The sequence below is a fragment of the Trichosurus vulpecula genome, chromosome 1 (genome assembly GCF_011100635.1).
Source record: "Trichosurus vulpecula isolate mTriVul1 chromosome 1, mTriVul1.pri, whole genome shotgun sequence".
NCBI classification, from domain to species: domain Eukaryota; kingdom Metazoa; phylum Chordata; class Mammalia; order Diprotodontia; family Phalangeridae; genus Trichosurus; species Trichosurus vulpecula.
In genome coordinates, this window is record NC_050573.1 from 19,128,183 (window position 1) to 19,143,926 (window position 15,744).

The 15,744-nt window shown below is 43.2% G+C and overlaps 1 protein-coding gene across 6 annotated transcripts in view; it reads left to right on the forward strand.

Annotated features, from left to right (window-relative positions):
* Positions 1-3,291: 3,291 nt before the first annotated feature.
* Positions 3,292-15,744, forward strand: part of TPST2 (tyrosylprotein sulfotransferase 2) — a 72,807-nt gene continuing 60,354 nt past the window's right edge. For 4 of the 6 annotated variants that reach the window (XM_036741588.1, XM_036741589.1, XM_036741590.1 and 1 more), the window contains exon 1: positions 3,358-3,495. The gene's annotated coding sequence lies outside the window, so the exon portion shown is untranslated. Of the gene's footprint in view, positions 3,496-15,744 lie in introns of all 6 variants that reach the window. The other 2 variants (XR_005009342.1, XM_036741587.1) reach the window with 1 other exon arrangement.

Here is a 15,744-nt window from a genome sequence, read left to right on the forward strand (position 1 = left end):
TAGCCAGTGAGGGGCCAATACATTTAATCAGTATTTCACACCCTACTTACATATGCATCCACACACACATGCTATCTTCTTTATCTCAATACACTTCCGCTTTCCACCCTGGGAAGGTAGATGAGATGCCATTTAAGGACACTTCAGATTCTAAGATTCCATGATTTTACAATTCTATGAGTTTATGAATTACAAAATCTGATGAGTCAAAGACTGTGTGTTCTCAGAATTCTCATAACCCTAGACTATCCTCGTATATCATATTCTGAGATTCTGAATTCAAAATTAGTTGAGTCTATGATTCCAAGAGTTCATATGTATTATTCTAAAACCTCATGATTCTGACTTTCCGTGTTTCTAAAATTCTATGATTTTTGGCTTCCAAGATTGCATGAATCTTAAATTCATATTTCCAGATTCTGAGTCAAAAATTCTAATTCTCAAATGCCATGATCCTAAAATCCTGGAAATTATGCATTTAATTTACATACTTCTTTGACATCATTGTGACATCACAAAATGAGGAGGAGGGGGATACAGCTGTCTTATTATAGACCTGGGTGGGGGGAGGCATAGACAAAATCGTATATATATGTGTGTGTGTGTGTGTGTGTATGTGTGGGTATGTATATGGAAGAGTGTATGGGTCAGGGTGGGGAGGAGTTCTTGAATGTGGCTCTTTATGGATTTTGATTCCTATTATAATCAGGTGCTGGTGACACATAGAATGACCAGTTAAGGTGGGTGCACAGTGATGGTGGGGGGTTTGCTTTGGTTGTGCTCTTCTGCCAGTGCTTTGGATAACTCATTGGGTTGGCAAAGATGTAGGGAGTTTGCTGAGCCCTATCTCCCTCCTGCCACAACCAATCCCACCCAAGAATGCAAACCACAAAGTTGGGGTTGAACCAGACCAACCCGATCATTCCTACTTCAATTTTTGAGACCTAACCCTTCTATGTACACATGGGCTAAAGTTAATAATATGGAATTCCCCCAGGGACAAATATTAAGTTTTACATTTAAGTTCAAAAAGTGGATAAGGCATGGCTAGGTAACAGGTGATTGGTAAAAGATCTAGGGTGATAGTGGACCGTGAGCTCAACATGAGTCAGTACGGGATGTGCCATCTAAAAAGTCAAGGCCAATCAATCAATTAGAATTATTAAGTGTGTACTGCATTTCAGACACTGTGTTAAGCACTGGGGATACAAAAAGGCTAAACATAGTCCCTGCCCTCTGGGAGCTTCCAATCTATTGGGGGAGAAAACATGCAACAAAGAAAACGATATTTAGGATAAATAAAATATAATTAATAAGGTATATGAGTGTTCAAGGAGGGTAAGCCCCTCTGGTGTGAGGGCTGCCGAGCCCTTTTCAGGGCTGCTTAACCACCTTTGGTGTCCACCTGTCACCCAACTCTCACCTGTGGCTCCAAGAAACTGTAGCATGCACAGAAGCCACACCTCAGTAAAACCATCTCAGCAGACTACACGAAGTTGAGGCTAACCAACGGACCTCAAACTGTCGGTGAGTTAGGGGGATGTCTACCCGAAACATGGGAAGACTTCCCCAGGTGGAATGGGTGGATGAAAACAATTTCTCCCAACAGCCATGACAGTGGCTGAAGCAAGCACTGTGGAGCACTTAGAGCTTGGTCAGACATGGAAGACACCAAGGTCATCAGCTGCACCCCAGTTCCATCACCCATCGTCCTGACTTTTGTCCTGCCCTTGACTTCAATGACTCTGGAAGAAAGAGTGAGGCTGATGACTTTGTGCAACAGCTTCCCTTAAATCCAATTCACAAGTTAAGACATTACCCCATGGTGTCATTGATCTTCTTTGAAAATGGACAAATAATGAACAGAGGGAAGGCACTAGAATTAAAAGAACTTGGAAAAGGCTTCCTGTAAAAGATGGTATTTTAGTTCATGAGCTGCACTAAGATACAGAGCTTTCAGGAATTTAGCAATATGCCCTTGTCAGATCACATCTGGGATGCTGAGCTCCGTCTTGGACACCTGAGTTTAAGAACGGATAAGTTGGAGAGCACCCAGGGTGGGGCAATGAAGATGGTAAGATGGGCAAGATCCATCTTTTAGAAGTAGCATGCCAGAGCTGGGAGAGACGTGAGATAATGTAGACCATGAAAAGTGAGAGGAATCTTAAAATACAGCATTGCAGAACTGGATAAACCCTTACAATATAGCCTGTTAGAGCTTGGAGGGACCTCAGAACATAGAACCTCATCGGTGGAAGAAGCCCCATTTACCACTCAAGAAATTCATGTCCAAAGAAGAGAACAATGAACACTCGCGTTTATCTAAACCCTTGATGAAACCATTTACGTGTGTCCATCTAGGTCGGTGAATACCATGCAAATCCCCACTATATAAGGGAGGGCTTTCTTCTATTGGTCCTAAAACCACATTGTTCTTACTCCGAGGAATGGCTGGTCAAAAAGAGTAGGCAGTAAGTGGGCTGCTGTTTTGGGAGGGGAGACATTTGTAACAGACTCAGAAAGTTGTGTGTTTTGTCAAAATGCTTGGTATTTTTGCTTCCAGATTTGACTTCTGCCTACAGAAGAGCCTTGGGCTGGAATGCTGACCCGCTGATTCAAGGGCAGACAGTTTCCTGCATGTTTGCATAGGGTATCTAGCACACAGCAGACACCTTGTTTATTCAGCTCTCCTGATTCCCAAAGCAGTGCACTTTGCATTAGGGCAGAACCTTGGGCATCGGTCCAAATAACCTTTCGAGGCGGTGGTGCAAAGATCATACACATGCAATCACGGAGATAGTCTCCGTTTTTCAATTAACTTTCTGTGTGATCCTGGTCAAGTCTTTCTTTCGTGTGTAAAATGAGATGATAGGAACAGAAGATTTCTAAGGCCTCTGCCAGCTCTGCCATTGTTTTCCCTGTTCTAGGATCTCTCCCAGCTTTAAAGTTATATGTTCTAAGGTCGATTCCAGCACTAACACAATATAGGTTTCCCGAGGTCCTGCCACAAAATTTGGATAGCGCTGGGGTGCAGACAAGCGAGATCTAGCCACGTGCGCCTCACTGACGCTGGTGTCCGTGGCCAGGAAAAGCCAGGGGTCAGGAAGAACCAGACCCACCACCCCTCGGCCCCCTCCCAGGGCGCCCCGCTTCCGCTCGCTTGCAGCCGCTCCCCTACCGCCGCGCCACGCCACGCCACACTCGCCGGGCCTGCCCACGAGCGGGCCGCTCCCCCGTCGCATCCGGAGCTGGGGGGAGGGGGAGGTGGCCTCGGGGGCGGGGCTGGGGTCCGGCCCCGCCCCGGCCGCGCTCGGCGTCAGGGCCCCGCGCGCGGACTCCTCCCCTCCGTCCCCTTCCCTCATCTGCCCTTCCAGTCCCGGGCGGCTCCAGGAGCCGGAGCCCGGGAGCGGAGTGGGGTCGGCGGGGCTGGGGCAGGATCGGAGCGCGCTGGACCGATCAGGAGCCCACGGACCTCCCCAGAGCCTTCCGTGCACGGTAAGCCGGCGCCGGGGACCCCCCGCAGGACAGCCCGGCCGGGGCCAGGCCGGCGGGTGCTGTAGCCCTGGGGCCAGGGCCGGGCTGGATGCCCTCATCTTCGCGCCCCAGCGCCCGGCGCCCAGATCCCCACCTCCGCGCCCCGTGCCAGGATCCCGGATCCCAACACCCTACGGGCACTGCAGGGAGCCTGCGGCCGTCCTCCTCGAGCTCCTCCCCTCCTCCCGGGCCCTGGGCGCCATCCCCGCCTGCCTGCCCACCCGGGCTGGCTGCTGCCCACGGGGAGGGGAGGGGGAGGCGCGCCCACTCGTGCTCCGCTCACCGCGCTGGGGACTTCTCCCCCCGACCCCCACCCTGTGCCCCCGGCCCGGTGCTGGAGAGAAGAGAGAGAGAGAGAGAGAGAGAGAGAGAGAGAGAGAGAGAGAGAGAGAGACAGAGAGACAGAGAGACAGAGAGACAGAGACAGAGTGAGAGTGTCTGTGTGTGTGTGAGCGCGCGCGCGGGTGTTGAGTGGGAGCGCTCCGGTCTCAGGCTCCCCCCTTGGGATCTGCGTGTGGACGATGTCCTTCTTTCACGGTCTGTGTGTGTCTCTGTGCGAGCATGTGTCCGCGTGTGTACATGTCTCTGCCAGGGTCCCTCACTTTGTGGGTTTTCACGATCTCCTCCGTCGTGTGTGCAGAGGGATCCATCTATCGTCTCTGTCTCAGTGTGTGGGAGCCAGCCCTGGCTGGGCCACCCAAGTGTGTATCCCTGGTCATCTCTCTATAGCTTCCCGTGTTTCTGTATGAGTGTGCATGAAAGTCTTTCTCTCTGTGCATTCTTCGCGTCCCTCTCTGCTATTCTCTCTGCCGACATTGACTCCATGTGTGTTTCTCTGCTCTCCTCTCCGCCTCTGTCTCTTATGTCTCTGTCCCTCCAGGATCTGACAGTTCTCTGTGTCTCTTCCTTGTCTCTGCTTGCTTGTCATTTTCTTCTGAGCACCTCTTCCCTTGCCCCTCTCTCCTCTCCCCCTTGTCTCCCAGTGGGTCTCTCTTTGTCCCTGATTCCTCCTTGTTTTCCTTCCAGTCTTATCCTGTGCCCCTCTTGGCCTGTGCCCCTCTCCACCTGTGCCCCTCTCTGCCTGTGCCTCACTATATACCTGCTTCAGGGCCTCTCCTACACTGTTCTGGGGGGTCTGTACCTCAGAGCAACTTTGTGGCTTAGCTCAACAGGTTTTGAAAGTGCACGCTCCGGAAATCAGTGAGGTGCAGGCCCCTTGTGAGCCCTGGGGTGGAGGCTGGGCCTGTCTCAGTTCATAGGGGGTGGGGGTAGGGGAGGAAGATTCTCTCTCCCTCTTTCCCTGTTCATCTGATATCTTCTCAATGTTCCCTCACCACAACTCAGGAATGATCTTACTAGAGATATAGAAGGGGATGGCAGAGGACAAATTTCCCGGGACCAACATGGAGGGGGTGACAGAGCTGATGCTAATGGTCACTCAGCAGGGTGTGTCTGACATGCTAGAATAATTATGGTGAACAGAAAGAAGGCCAAGGCTTCTTCTCTACTATGGGAAGAAGGGCTCGGAAATGGCCTGAGGGTAAGAGACTGTAACATCTCTTAACTATAAAAGCTCAACTGTGTGTTGGGGGGGAGTAGAGGAGGGAGAGGAATTGGTGGTGGGAGTGATTTGTGCCTTCAGCTCCACAGCTTGAACTGTGTGACTTCGGGTCAGTCTCCTTTTCTGAGTTTCAGTTTCTTCCTCTGTAAAGTAAGGGGATTGATTAGTAGAGGACCTGCATGGAGAGAAAGGGGTCAGGTTCAATTGTATCTGATTTTTCATGACCCCATTTGGAGTTTTCCTGGCGAAGATGCTGGCGTTGTTTTACATTTCCTTCTCCAGAACATTTTACAGATGAGGAAACTGAGGCAAACATGGTGAAGTGACTTGCCTAGGGTCACACAGATTGCAAGTTAGAGGAAGTCTGAGGTTGGATTTGAACTCAGGTCTTCCTGAGGCCAGAACCGGGCACCCTATCCATTTCACCATTATCTGTAACACCCAATTAGATTAAATTGATCCATTTGAAAGGCCATGTATTAATCCCTAGGAATACAAAGATGACAGCAACCCAAAAAGTGCCTTAGCTATGTTATATTAAGAAGGCATCTACAGAGATTCTGTAGTTAAGAGGAGCTGGGTTCAAATCCTGCTGTAGAGACTTGGTATGTAGTAAACTGTGCTAATTTTGGAGTTAAGGAGGCATGAGATCAAATCCCACCCCACACTCTTAACTGTATAATTGTGGTTAAGTCATTTAATCTCTCTGGACTTCCTTTATACCAAGACAGGGTTGGGCTAGATGGTATCTGTGGGCACCTCCAACTCTGATCTAGCAATTGTTTGAGTCTTTGTTCCTGGTACTCTGGTGGATTGATGCTGAGATAATTTTACAGATTGGAAAAGGAGGGTGAGCCTCAATGAGGGGTCACATCGGTGACACATGTCTGAGGTGGATTCAAGCTTAGGCCTTCCGGCCTCCAAAAGCAGAACTTCACAGGGCCACAAGGAGCTTCCATTCTACTGGGGAGAGGAGGAGATGAGATAAGTGAATGATACAAAGTAGACCATAGTGGTGCGAACAACAAACACATACAAAGTGCCCTGGGAAAATTGGAAGAATTGTCTCTTTTTTAGTAAGGACCTGCAGGGAGAAAGGGGTCAGTCACTAAGCATTTATGAAGGGCCTGCTGTGTGCCGGGCACTGTGCTGAGTATTGGAGAGACAAGGAAAGGCAAAAAGTCCCTGCCTTTGAGGATCACATAGTTTAATAGGAAAACAACATTAAAAAACTACACATGGATAAGATCTCTACAGGACCAGTTGGAGAGAATCTCAGAAGATCGGGAAAGGTTTCCCACAGAAAAGGGGATGGAAAGGCAGATTTTCAGCAGCTGGAAACTGAAGGACCAATAGGGGATGGTATTTCAGGCCTGGGAGGAGGCCTCCCCCATTGCCCAGGCTAGAATGGCTGATGAGTAGAGCCTTGGCGTTCGATATGCTGCTGGAGGATGTGTGCTTCTGCTGGGCTGGAACTACTCCTTTTTATTATCTCCATGCTTGTCACAAAGTCAGCACTTAATAATAACTCAATGTATGACTTACTGAAGGACTGGACTGGTTGAATTTGGGAGGGGCCTTAGGACAGGAATGTCAGAGCTGGGAGAGCCCTTAGACAGGGGATGTCAGAGCTGGGAGGGGCCTTAGAACAGGGAATGTCAAGCCTGGAAGAGGCCTTAGAACAGAGGATGTCAGAGCTGAGAGGGGCCTTAGACATAATTTAGTTCCAGGGTTCTTAGCCATTTTGCATCACAAATGCCTTTGGCGGTTTGATTTTTTTCCTCCCTTAATTTTAAAGATTATTTTTCCTCAATTACATGTCAAGACAATTTTTAGCATTCATTTTTACAAGATTTTGAGTTCCAAATTTTTATCTCTCTCTCTCTCCCTCCCCTTTGCTTCCAAAAATGGTAGGCAATTTGATGTAGGATAGACATGTGCTATCATGTGAAACATATTTCCATATTAGTCACAGTTGTGAAAGAAGAAACAGATCCAAAGGGAAAAATTACAAAAAGGAATAAAGTATGTGAAAGAAATATACTTCAGTATGCACCCAGAGTCCATCAGTTTCCCATCTGGATGTGGAGAGCATTTTCCTTCATGGGTCTCATTGTCTTGCTGAGAAGAGCTGAGTCATTCATAGTTGATCATCACACAATGTTGCTAATACTGTATACAGTGTTTTCCTGGTTGTGCCATTTCATTCAAGTCTTTCCAGGTTTTTCTGAAATCTGCCTGTTCATCATTTCTTACTGCACAATAGTATTCCATCACAGCCATACACCACAGCTTGTTCAGCCATTCCCCAGTTGATAGGCATTCCCTCAATTTCCAATTCTTGGCCACTGCAAAAAGAGCTGCTATATTTATGTTTGCATATGTAGGTCCTTTCCCCTTTTGTATGATCTCTTTGGGATACAGATCTAGTAGTGGTATTACTAGATCAAAGGGTATGCTCGGGTTGGTTGTCCTTTGGGCATAGTTCCAGATTCCTCTCCAGAATGGTTAGATTAGTTCACAACTCCACCAGCTATACATTAGTGTCCAGTTTTCCCACATATTCTCCAACACTTATCATTTTCCATTTTCATCATATTATCAGATAGTTGTGAGGTGGTACCTCAGAGTTGTTTTAATTTGCATACTCTAATCAAAAGTGATTTAGAGCACTTCTTCATATGACTATAGATAGCTTTAATTTCTTCACCTGAAAACTGCCTGTTCATATCCTTTGACCATTTATCAAATGGGGAATGGCTTGGATTCTTATAGATTTGACTCAGTTCTCTCTATATTTGAGATATGAGGCCTTTATGAGAGACACTTGCTGTAAGGATTGTTTCCCAGCTTTCTGCTTTCTTTCCAATCTTGGTTTCATTGGTTTTGTTTGTGTAAAAGTTTTTTTTTTTTAATTTAATATAATCAAAATTATCCGTTTTACATTTCATAATGCTCTGTCTCTTGTTTGGTCGTGAATTCGTCCCTTCACCATAGATCTGACAGGTAAACTATTCCTTGCTCTTCTAATTTGCTTATGGCATCACCCTTTATGTTTAAATCATGCACCTATTTTGACCTAACCTTGATATATGGTGTGAGATGCTGGTCTATACCAACTTTGTGTCCTATTGTTTTCCAGGTTTTCCAGCAGTTTCTGGCAAATAGTGAGTTCTTGTCCCAAAGTCTTTGGGTTTATCAAACACTAGGTTACTATGGTAATTGTCTACTGTGTCTTGTGTACCTAATCTATTCCACTGATCCACCACTCCATTACTTAGTCAGTATCAGATAGTTTTGATGATTATTACTTTATAATATAGTTTGAGAGCTTGTATTTCTAGGGTACCTTTTTTGTTTTTTTCCCCATTAATTCCCTTGATATTCTTGGCATTTTGTTGTTATTTTTTCTAGTTCTATCAAATAATTTTTTGGTAGTTTGAGTGGTAGGGCATTGAATAAGTAAATTAGTTTAGACAGAATTGTCATTTTTATTATATTGGCTCAGCCTACTTATTAGCAAATGATGTTTTTCTAATTGTTTATATCTGACTTTACTTGTGTGAAAAGTGTTTTGTAATTGTGTTCATATAGTTCCCTGGGTTTGTCTTAGCAGGTAGACTCCCAAATATTGTCTACAGGTATTTTAAATGGAATTTCTCTTTCTATCTCTTGGTGCTGGGCTTTGTTGGTTATATAAAGAAATGCCAATGATTTATATGGGTTTATCTTATATTCTGCAACTTTGCTAAAGTTGTTAATTGTTTCAACTAGTTTATTAGTTGATTCTCTAGGGTTCTCTAGGTATACCATGATATCATCTGCAATGAGTGATAATTTTGTTTCCTCATTGCCTATTCTAATTCCTTCTATTTCTTTTTCTTCTCTTATTGCTATAGTTAACATTTCTAGTACTATATTGAATAATATTAGTGATAATGGGCATCCTTGCTTTACCTTTGATCTTATTGGGAAGGCTTCTAGCTTATCCTCATTACAGATAATGCTTGTTAATGGTTTTAGATACATACTGCTTATCATTTTAAGGAATATTCCCTTTATTATTGTGTTCTCTTTTTCAGCATCTATTAGAATAATCGTATGGTTTCTGTTGCTTTTGTTATTGATATGGTCAATTATGTTGATAGTTTTCCTAATATTAAACCAACCCTGCATTTTTGGTACAAATCCCAACCTGGTCATAATGTATAATCCTTGTGATATAGTGCTGTAATTTCCTTGCTAGTATTTTTTTCATATTTTTTTGCATTGATATTCATCAGGGAAATTGGTCTATAATTTCTTTCTCTGTTTTAGCTTTTCTTAGTTTAGGTATCAGCATCATATATGTGTCATAAAAGTTTAGTAGTACTCCTTCTTTGTCTGTTTTTCCAAATAGCTTATATGGTATTATAATTAATTGTTCTTTAGCTGTTTGGTAGAATTCACTTGCAAACCCATCTGGCCCTAGGAATTTTTTTCTTAGGGAGCTCATTAATGGCTTGTTCAATTTCTTTTTCTAAGATAGGGTTATTTAGGCATTCTATTTCTTGATCTGTTAATCCGGGTAATTTATATTTTCATAAATATTCATTGATTTCACTAAGATCATCAGATTTCTTGGCATATAACTGGGCAAAATTTTTTCTAATGATTGCTTTAATTTCTTCTTCATTGGTAGTAATTTTGCCCTTTTCATTTGTGATACTGGGCATTTGGTTTTCTTATTTCTTTTTTTAAAATCAAATTAACCAATGGTATATCTATCTTATTGTTTTTTTTTTTCTTAAAACCAGCTCCTAGATTTATTTATTAGATCAATAGGTTTTTTTTGTTTGATTTTGCTTTCAATTTTATTAATCTCACCTTTGATTTTCAGGATTTCCAATTTGGTATTCAGTTGGGGATTTAAAATTTGTTCTTTTTCTATTTTTTTTAGTTGCATGCCCATTTCATTAATTTGTTCTTTTCCTATTTTGTTGATGTAAGAATTGAGAGAAATAAATTTTCCCCTAAGTACTACTTGGGCTGCATTCCATAAATTTTGGTATGTTGTGTCATTGTTGTCATTCTCTTTAATGAAATTGTTGTTTCTATGATTTGTTCTTTGATCCATTTATTCTTTAGGATTAGATTAATTAGTTTCAAATACATTTTTAATCTGTCTTTCCATTGCCTTTTGTTGAGTGTAATTTTTATTACATTATGATCTGGAAAGAATCCATTTAATATTTCTTCCTTTCTACATTTGATTTTGAGGTTTTTATGCCCTAATACATGGTCAGGTTTTTGTATAGGTGCTATGTGCTGCTGAGAAAAAGATGTATTCCTTTCTATTCCCATTAATTTTTCTTTAAAGGTTTGACATGTCTAACTTACCTAATCTTCTATTTACCTCCTTAGTTTCTTTCTTGTTTATTTTTTAAGTTGGATTTATCCAGTTCTGAGAGCCACAGTTATGGTCCCCTACTAGTGTAGCATTGTTGTCTTTTTCTTCCTGTAATTCACTTCTTTCAGAATTTGGATGCTATACCTCTTGGTGCATATGTTTAGTATTGATATTGCTTCATTGTCTATAATACTTTTTTAGCAAGATGTAGTTTCCTTCCTTATCTCTTTTAATTAGGTTTGTTTTGCTTTTCCTTTGTCTGAAATTGGGATTGGTACCCCTGCTTTTTTTTTTTTTACATCAGCTGAAGCAGTGTGTCTCTCTGCTTCAAGTGTGCTTCTTGTTGTTTCAACAATGCAGCTAGCAGCTGTTGTGAGGGTGAAAGACCAACACAAGCCCAACAACAAGAATGCTGCCAGCACGCTGCAGAGGCCCAGGTTCTTTTGATCTGCTTCACCAAGGAAAGCAACGTTAAGGGGTTGACAAGTTTACTTTAATTCAGCATACAGACATCATTCACTAAGTTCAGGGGGAAAAGCCAGGACCCTGAACTTCAGAGCAAATACAAACAAATTACAAACATCGACAGACAGACCAAATACAATTCATAGTTACCAACATCTAGGTTCAGCCCGGGAGCTCATAACAAGGGCTGGCCCAGGATCATGCGAGCCACCACTGCTGTGGGTAAGAGCTCCGAAAAAGAGAAAGCCAACCCCTGGTTTTATATCTTTTTCAGGCTCAAGGGTGAGTCACATATGCAACTCACCCACATGACCTAGAGTCGTCACAAAGAGGCGACTTAAACCCACATGGTCTAAAAGCCTCTGATCCCCAAACATGTCACTTAAACTCATGTGTAAACTAGGCCCTCCCCTGAGGCAAGGAGGCCACCAAGGACTCCCAAATCTAATCAAGAAAACAAAGGCCAAACTCTTCAAGAGCACTTGGTGGAACTAAGTGCTAAGAGCCCATTTTGTTTACCAACACACTTGTAAACAACATATTGTAGGATATTTGATGCTATCTGCTTCTGTTTTATGGGCAATTTCATCACATTCACATTCACAGTTATCATTATTGTGGATTTTCCTCCATTCTATTTTTCTTCCTGTTTGTCCTCTCTCTCCTTTCCCTCTTTGACAGTGTTTTGCTTCTGTCTACCACCTCCCCCATCTCCCCTCCCTTCTGTCAGTCCCTCCCCCCTGTTTCAACAATCCGGCTAGCAGCTTCTGTGGGGGTATAAGATTCACGCACAGCCAGCACCCAGAAAGCTGCCAACAGCACAGGTTCTTTTGATCTGCTTAATCAAGGAAAGCAAGGTGAAGGGGTTGACAAGCTTACTTTTAATTCAGCATTCAAATATCATTCAGTTAGTTCAGGGGGAAAAGTCAGCACCCTGAACTTCAAAACAAAATACAAACAAATTACAAACATCAACAGACAGACCTTCTCTGATTCAAATCCCAATACATAGTTACCAGAGTTTCAACAAAGTTTCAGCATCCGGGTTTACAAGCTGGAGGGCTCCTTAGCTACAGCTGCCTGGAATCTCCTCATCAACACCATCTCCAGAGCCCCGCACAAATGGCTCTGTCCTCCCTTCTTATAGGGCTTCAGACATCAAACATCATCTGAATCACCAGAGCTCAGGCTCTGGTGATTGGTTCTTGAGTTGGCCCCTCCCCTTAGGACCCTGGAATGTTCACATCCACATTGATTACATTAACACCTAATGGGGTTTGGGCCTGGGGCTTAGCACCTAGTAAAGCTCCCTGAGATAAATTGAGTCACTCAAAGAAAACAAAGGCCATTCTGGTTACACTCCACCCCTTGTTCTAGGATACATAATCTAATCAGCTATGTATCCTAGAACATATATTGTGATCCAATTACAAAGAAAACTAAAACATATCATTCACAATAAAGCAAAACATATCATTCAGTGACATTCCCAAATACTGGTTTACAATTCAAATGTGACCCACCCCTAGGTCAAGCAAGATAATTTCTTCAATCAATCATTCCCAAAATAATTGTTAACTATTCAAATGTCCACCCCTAGGTCAAAGCAAGTTAATCTTCTTCAGCAGCACACTGCCATTGCAGGCTTTTTCCCAGTACCCTGAGGCACGGGCATGCTTTAGTTAGTAAAGTCCTAAAGCAAACAGACAAACAAATAGAGTTCTCTTGGGGATGTCTCCTTCCCAAACTGCCATTGCAGGCTTCCACGTGGCACCCAAAGTCCCAATTTCAAAGAAAGAGTCCAAACAAAGTTCTTTTAGGGTCTGTTCTCATTAAGTTCCAGTCCCTGGTTCCAAGTCCCAAGGGTCTGCTGGGCAATAAAGCCAACAGGGTAGGGTCCCTGGAGGTCCAAGGCACTTCCCCTACCCCAACAAAAACAAATCCATGCCTCCCTCGTGGATCCCAAGCAGCCCAAGCTGAAGGGACCAAAAAGCCAGACACAGTGCCTTGCTGCAAAGTTTCCATCTTGCCCCAGGACTGGACTTCAGGCTCCTGGGTTCCAACTCCAGCTGGCCTCACCTGGCTTCTTCTGGAATCCTGATGTAGGTGGTTCCCCATCTTTGTGCTCACCTCACCAAAGTCAGCTGGAAAGCAGCTCACTGCTCTCACCTTTCCAAAGTTCTCATGCAGGCAGTTTCTTGGATCAATATTTTGGCAGCCGCTGTCTGCTTCTTCTTTCTCCTCACCAGCCCCTCCTGCCAAATCTGTAGGAAGGCCATTCTCCAAGTCTCCAAGGCCATTCTCCACTCCTGTTTCAAAACTCCATATATAATATAATCTCAAGACATTCACCCTTTCAGCACAGTCCTCCAGGGCCAGGCTTATCAGCTTAAGCCCTGTGAAGAAGGGATTATCTCCTGCTCTGGGCCCCTGGGAAACCATGCCTGGGAAACCAACCTTCCACCGGCCTGTTTTCCTTCAGGACTTTGTTGCTCCTGAGGCTGCACAGAACCATAGCCACTCCAAGTACAAAGAGCAATCCAAAAACTGGGAAACATTCAACCAACCCAGTACCCCAACACACCATGCTTCCTTGTTAAAGCCAGATCCTGCCGACTACGCCATATGTTTCAACAATCCGGCTAGCAGCTTCTGTGGGGATATAAAATTCACCCATAGCCAGCACCCAGAAAGCTGCCAACAGCACAGGTTCTTTTGATCTGCTTAATTAAGGAAAGCAAGGTGAAGGGGTTGACAAGCTTACTTTTAATTCAGCATTCAAATATCATTCAGTTAGTCCAGGGGGAAAAGTCAGCACCCTGAACTTCAAAACAAAATACAAACAAATTACAAACATCAACAGACATACTTTGTCTGATTCAAATCCCAACACAGTTGCCAGAGTTCAACAAAGTTTTAGCATCCGGGTTTACAAGCTGGAGGGCTCCTTAGCTACAGCTGCCTGGAGTCTCCTCATCAACACCATCTCCAGAGCCCTGCACAAATGGCTCTGTCCTCCCTTCTTATAGGGCTTCAGACATCAAACATCATCTGAATCACCAGAGCTCAGGCTCTGGTGATTGGTTCTTGAGTTGGCCCCTCCCCTTAGGACCCTGGGATGTTCACATCCACATGGATTACATTAACACCTGATGGGGTTTGGGCCTGGGGCTTAGCACCTAGTAAAGCTCCCTGAGATAAATTGAGTCACTCAAAGAAAACAAAGGCCATTCTGGTTACACCCCCCCTTTACTTAATCTCCTCCCCTCTTACTTCCAAGATGGATTTTCATATTCAATTTATTGTGTATATTATTCCCTCTTTGAGCCAATACTGAGAGTAAGGTTCAAGTAATGCCCATTGCCTACCCTCCCATCTTGCCCTCCAGTGTGATATGTCTTTCATGCCTCTTAATGTGAAATAATTTGCCCCATTCTTCCTCTCCCTTCCTTCTGCACCCAGTGTACTCCTCTTTCTCATCCCTTAATTATTTTTATGTCATTCTTTCAAATTCACCTTATACCTATACTCTCTGTCTATGTATATTCCTTCTAATTATACTATTAGTGATACAGTTTTTAAGAATTACAAGTATCATCTTCCCATGTAGAGATGTAAACAGTTTAGCTCTATTGAATCCCTTATGTTTTGTTTCCCTTTTTTACCTGTTTATACTTCTCTTGAGTCTTGATATCAGAGATTAACTTTTTGGTTTAATTCTGGTCTTCTCCTTATGAAAGCTTGAAATCTTTCTATTTCATTGAATTGCCATTTTTTCCCTTGATGGATTATGCTTAATTTTGCTGGGTGAGTGATTCTTAGTTGTAATCCTATCTCCTTTTCCTTCCAGAATGTCATGTTCCATGATTGCTGATCTTTTAATGTTGCAGCTTCTAAGTCATGTGTAATCCTGATTGTGGCTCCCCAAGATTTGAATTGTCTCTTTCTGGCCACTTGCAGTAATTTTTCCTTGACCTGATAGTTCTGAAATTTGGCTATAATGTTCCTTGGAGTTTTTAATATGGGATCTCTTTCCTGGGGTGATGGGTGGATTCTTTCACCACCTATTTTACCCACTGATTCCAGGATATCAGAGCAGTTTCCCTTGATCATTTCTTGAAAGATGCTATCCAGGTTCTCCTTTTGATTATGAATTTCAGGTAGTCCAGTGATTTTGACATTGTTTCTCCTGAGTCTATTTTCCAGGTCAGTTGTTTTCCCCATGAGCTATTTGACATTTTCTTCTATTTTTTCATTCTTTTGAATTTGTTTGATTGATTCTTGATGTGTCATAGAGTCATTAGCTTCCATTTGCCCAACTCTAACTTTAAAGGTTGCTTTCCCCAGTTAGCTTTTGTACTTTCTTTTCTATTTGGCCAGTTGTACTTTAAAAAAAAATTGTTTTTTTCAGTGGATTTTTGTATCTCATTTTCCATTTGGTCAATTCTACTTTTTAAGCAATTGCATTTTTTTTTCTCAAGCTCTTGACTCTTTTTTCATAATTCTCTTGCATCACTCTCATTTCTTTTCCCAATTTTTCTTCTACCTCTCGTATTTTTAAATTCCTTTTTGAGCTCTTCTATGAGTTCTTTCTGGGCTTGAGACCAGTTCCCATTTTCTTTGGGGTTTTGCCTATAGGTGTTTTGATGTTGTTGTCCTCATCTGAATTTATTTCTTGATTTTACCTGTCACCATAACTTTCTGTGGTCAGATTCTTTTTTTGCTCATCTTTTTTGGCTTTTTTCCTTTCTTTTAAATTTGAGCTCTGCTCCTGGGGTGGAAGGGGCACTGTCTC